At 38.9% G+C, this 5,235-nt stretch overlaps 1 pseudogene; it reads left to right on the top strand.

Annotated features, from left to right (window-relative positions):
- The first annotated feature begins 3,670 nt into the window (after positions 1-3,670).
- LOC138811657 (small ribosomal subunit protein eS25 pseudogene) lies at positions 3,671-4,053 on the top strand (annotated as a pseudogene).
- The last annotated feature ends 1,182 nt before the right edge of the window (positions 4,054-5,235 follow it).

Raw genomic sequence — 5,235 nt, 5'->3', positions numbered from 1 at the left:
TTTTTAACTCAAAAACCTATTAATGAAAGGGTTAAGACACACACATTTAAGATCCAAACTATAGCCTACATATGAGGTAGCCCTTGATCAGCAAAACAGAAGCTGATTAAGGGGCATAACTTGTTATTCTCCCTCAGAGGAGAGAGACCCGAGACACATTTATTAAAGCTGCTCTGAAGCCCTTAGAAGATTCCAGTATGAGAGGCCTGTAGAAGTGGTTGTCTTGATAATGTGTTTTTCTGCTGACTTTTATTCCTTCCTTCTCTTAGTTCTATGGTGAGACAACTTTTTAAATAAATACTGGCAGGCGAGGCTTGATCTAATTCTGAAATGGGTTAACTCAAAGAAAAAAAGCATTTGCTGGTGAATAAGTAGTAATTAAAGTGACCAAGTGGATAAAGAGACAAAGATGAGGGGGAAAGGGTAAGAAACAAAGCTGCAATATTTACTGATTAGAGAGAAACAATGAAGAAAATTTAAAATGAACATCCAAAGGGGAAGGGGAATGGAAATGGGAAGAGAAAAGGTCAAGAAAGCCAAGAAAAGAAACCTGGAAGTGGTCAGTTTTGTAAAATGTTTTTGAATTAAAAACAAACAAACAAACAAAAACCTTGAAGATGAGGCCAGGCACTGGTGCCTCTCACCTGTAATCCTAGCTTCTCAACAGGCTGACCTCTGAGGTTCTCAGTTTAAAGCCTGCTTAGACAGGAAAGTCTATCAGATTCTTATCTCCAATTAATCACCAGAAAGCTGGAAGTGGATCTGTGGCTCTAATAGTTGAGCACTAGCCTTGAGCAAAAAAAGCCAAAGGACAGTGCCCAACTCTAAATGCAAGCCCCAGAACTGGACACAAATACACACACACACACACACACACACACACACACAAAACTAAAGACCAAAAAGTCTACCATAGATTCTGTCACCACAGAATAATAAAAGAATTCACGCAAGACTAGAACTCTAGATGGTTTTTTGTTTTTCTTTTGTTTTTTGTTTTTGTTTTTGTTAGTCTTGGAGTTTGATTCAGGTTCTTGGGCACTGTTCCTGAACTACTTGCTCAAGATTAGTATTTTGAGCCACAGCCACACTGCCAGTGTTTAGGTGGTTAATTGGAGATAAGAGTCTCACAGACTTTCCTGTCCACTCTGGCTTTGAACCGCAATCCCCAGCTCTCAGTCTCCTGAGTAGCTAGGATTACAGGCATGAGCCACCAGCATCAAGCATAGAACTCTAGACTCTTAACAAGTTATAAGCAGGGGATCTATTTTCCCTTTTATGTTTGTTTTGGGGGTACTAGGAACTGAACTCAGGGTCTTGCACTTGAACTGAATCCCCAGTCTATTCACTTTGCTTTCAGATATGTCTCATGGTTTTACCTGGGCCAGCCTCAAATCATGATCCTCTAACCTGTAATTCTGAGTAGCTAAGCCCACAGTGTGAACCACCATACCCAATTTGTTTTCAGATACAGTTTTGCTAACTTTTGCCAAGACTGTTTTCAAACCCTGACTCTGAACTCCCAAATCCTTGAGACGTCAGACATTAGTCACTCTTTGAGGCCTGCTAGAGGCTTTGAGTTTTCCTGGAGTTGTGCCATGTTCTGTTTAGAAGGCCAATTGTCTGTGACAACTTATGGTTCATTTGCATTTTGTTTTTTTAAATTTTAAATGTCTATGAGGTGAGCTTCTTTGGATTCCACAAATGAGTGAGACCATGCTATGCCTGTGTTTCAGGGTCTGGCTTGTTTCACTTGAGATAATGATCTCCATTTCCATTCATGTTGTCAGAAATGACAAGATTTTTTTTAATGACTAAATAGTCATCCTACATAGGTACCTCACTTTATTTACACATTCATCAATGAGTGTACACTTAATTTGTTTTAATTTCTTTTTCATTCTTCTTAGCAAAAGGGTTTTGAAATCATGCTTTCAAGACAGGCATTCTTTAATTATGCTCCCAGCCCTGTTTGATTTTAGTTTGGGGTTTTTTGTGGTTGTTGTTTTGTTTTTGTATGAAGTCTCTCATGTTTTTTTCCCAGAACAGCCTGGATCACAATCCTACTACCTATGCTTCCCTGATAGCTGGAATTAAAACATGGAGTACTATATACAGCATTTTTCTTGAGATAAGGTTTGCCAACTTTCTGCTCAGGCTGAGCTTGAGCTTCAATCCTTCTGATTTCTGCCTCTCAAGTAGTATTACAGGCATGAGCATATACCTCACCTGTTTCTTGAATATTATGATAGTTATTCACTGAACATGTGTATATAGATAACACTCTGTTGATGTGTTTATGACCTATCAAATGATCTCTCTGAAGAATGCTCCACCATGTGCTGGTGTGCAGAATGTGGATTCTGTGGGCATTGTGTGGCATGTTCTATAGGGCTCGGTGAAGGCCATTTGTTCTGGGATGCAATTTACCAATGTTGGCTCCTTGATTTTTCTGTCTGAATAATCTACCTAGTGTTGACACTAGGGTGTTGAAGTCCCCAGGAACATTGTGTAAGAGCCTATCACTGCCTTTTTGTTTTGATAATATTTGCTTGTCTGTAGCATCTCTTGGATAGAACTTGATTCCAGCTACGGGATAGACAAAAAGCTCAACAGAGGAGAATACTAATGAGTTAGATGTCTCTCAAGATACATTCCCCAATGTATCTTCGGACTCAATTTTCACTTCCAGAAGCCTGATCTGAAGATGCATCTGGAATGCTTTCTGCAAGGTAATGTTTCTTGACTTCTGTTCATATGAAAGGTCAGATAAGTTGATGTCAGGTGAAATGAACCCCAAGATAAGGATTCAAATGTTTTTTTTCTTTCTTGTGATTGTTTCTAACATACTTATAAGATGATTTCTTTGTTGCTTTATATGTCCCTCCCCCACCGTATAACCCCTGCTTTCACTGTATTTGCTGTTGGTATAATTTGTGGAGGGGAAGGGAAAAAACAAATTGTTTAAATAAGGATACAGGTGGACCCATTGCAACAATGAGATGTACAAGATATTATGTTTAAAAATGAACTGTACAACTTTGGGGGAGGTGGTAGGAGGAGGTGGGAGGGGGGAAGGGATGGGAGGGGAAAACAAAGGAGGAGGCAACAATGTACTCATTACCTTGCCTATGTAATTGTAACCCCTCTGTATGGTATTTTCACAATAAAAAATAAAAATAAAAATAATAATAAAGCAGCACCTTCTGGAGATTTACCTGATATTTAAGCCACAGTTCATTTTTATGTAGATAGTGATAATGAATACTTTCCATAAGAACAAAAAAATCTGATTTTCTGGCATTCCTTCATCTGGGTGTTTCTTAGCCAGAGTCACTTAAAATTCAAGCCTGGCACCACCACAGAGATACTAAATTTTCTTTTCCTGACGAAGGCCTTTCTGAATAGTGACTCCAACTGTTAATAGTAATTTTTCTCTGACTCCTACTCACAGCTGGTAAAGCACTGGATCAAAGTCTCATAGAAATGCAATACAAATTTCTGAAACATACGATCTCTCTGTCAGCAAACTAAGAGGAAGAATTTGGGCCTGCATTCTAGAATCCCGATCATAACTTTGGTAAAAGAGGTTGTTAATAAAGAGAAACACTTTTTCTGCCCAATATCTTGACCAAGCCACAGCGCTCCCTCCTGCCCTCCAGACTTCGTGATGCCACGCAAGGACGACAAGAAGAAGAAAGATGCTGGGAAGTTGGCCAAGAAGGAATAGGACCCAGTAAACAAGTCTGGGTGCAAGGCCAAGAAGAGGAAGTGGTCCAAAGGCCAAGTTCAGAACAAGCTCAACAACCTCATCCTGTTTGACAAAGCCACGTAAGACAAACTCTGTAAGGAACTTCCCTACTATAAGCTCATAACCCCTGCTGTGGTTTCTGAGAGGCTAAGGATTTGGTTCGTGGCTCCCTGGCCAGGGCAGCCCTTAAGGAGCTGCTTAGTAAAAGACTCATCAAGTTAGCTTCAAAGCACAGAGCTCAAATAATTTACACTAGAAATAGTAAAGGTGGAGATGTCCCCAACGCTGGTGAAGATGCATGAACAGATCCAACCAACTGTACATTTGGAAAAATAAAACTTTATTACACCAAAAATTTTTTTAAAATTAAAGAGAAATAATATTTGGAGACAGATAAGTTGCTTTCATCATTTACATGAAAATGCAAAATGAAATGTTTCAGTCCCACACTAATGTGCATGTCCGGATCATTGAACATGCTGAATAGGAACATGAACACTTACTGGGTGAGAGGAATGCTTTAATGCTCTATCTGTACTGAGTCTAAATACTGGAGCAATTTCTGAAGTTGGTGTTATTATATCCATTCCACAGACAGAGAAATTGAACTACAGAGAATTTAATTGACTTGGATTAAAGGAGCTAAACTGTAGTGGATATAGTATCCAAATACTATTGACCATTTGCCCTCATCCTTACTATATAAGTTCTCTCAAAAATTCATTAGGCAACAGATCATTTAATTCCTCCTTTACTTACATGAACTTTCCAGAACAGGCTTTCCATATTCCTACCCAAGTTAAAAGCCATCAGTAATCTAAAGTAGCTCATCTCAGAAACACAGACCTAAAGAATGGAAGTGACTCTTGGTGGATACTGAATTATGGCTGATATCAAATCTACATGGCACCCCAAATCAATAGGCTAGAAGAGTCAAACTCTGTATCCTGAAATGCACTCTTTTCTCATGTCATTCTTCATTTGATTTCAAAGACTCTAGGGAAAGGGAGATGATGCAGACAAGGAATCAAACAAAGGGGAGAAATTACCAGTCAGAAAGAGTTGTGTTTGCTTCTGCCCTGTCAGCAGGGCTGTGAAATGGTCTTGTCATGAGACTAACTCCGAGTCACACACACTTCTCGGAGGCTGAGAAGTTTTTGCCCAAGCTGATAGCAAAATCTTTTGGCTTTTACATGGAAAGGCTTGCCAAAGTTTGCCACAAATTTCTAAAAATGCAAATTTAACTATGCCGAAGGTTTTTTCTTGTTTGCTTGTTGGTTTTATTTAAAGGAAGAAGAAAAAATATGTTCAAAGATGAACACATAATACAAAGGAGATTTGACTGAGCACAAAACAAGTCAACTCTTATTTTGGGCACAAATATTTCTATTGACTATTTCTGCTTGTTTTCTTGTACTTGTCAAGGCCACTGAATTCTGAAATAAAATCTCATTTTTTTCCCTCTGTTCCTAAAATTGGTTTCT

This window comes from Dipodomys merriami, unplaced genomic scaffold, assembly GCF_024711535.1.
Source record: "Dipodomys merriami isolate MVZ:Mamm:240054 unplaced genomic scaffold, mDipMer1.0.p SCAF_545, whole genome shotgun sequence".
In the NCBI taxonomy this organism is placed as follows: Eukaryota; Metazoa; Chordata; class Mammalia; order Rodentia; family Heteromyidae; genus Dipodomys; species Dipodomys merriami.
Note: the sequence above shows the minus strand (reverse complement) of the source record. Positions and strands in the feature narration are given on the sequence as shown.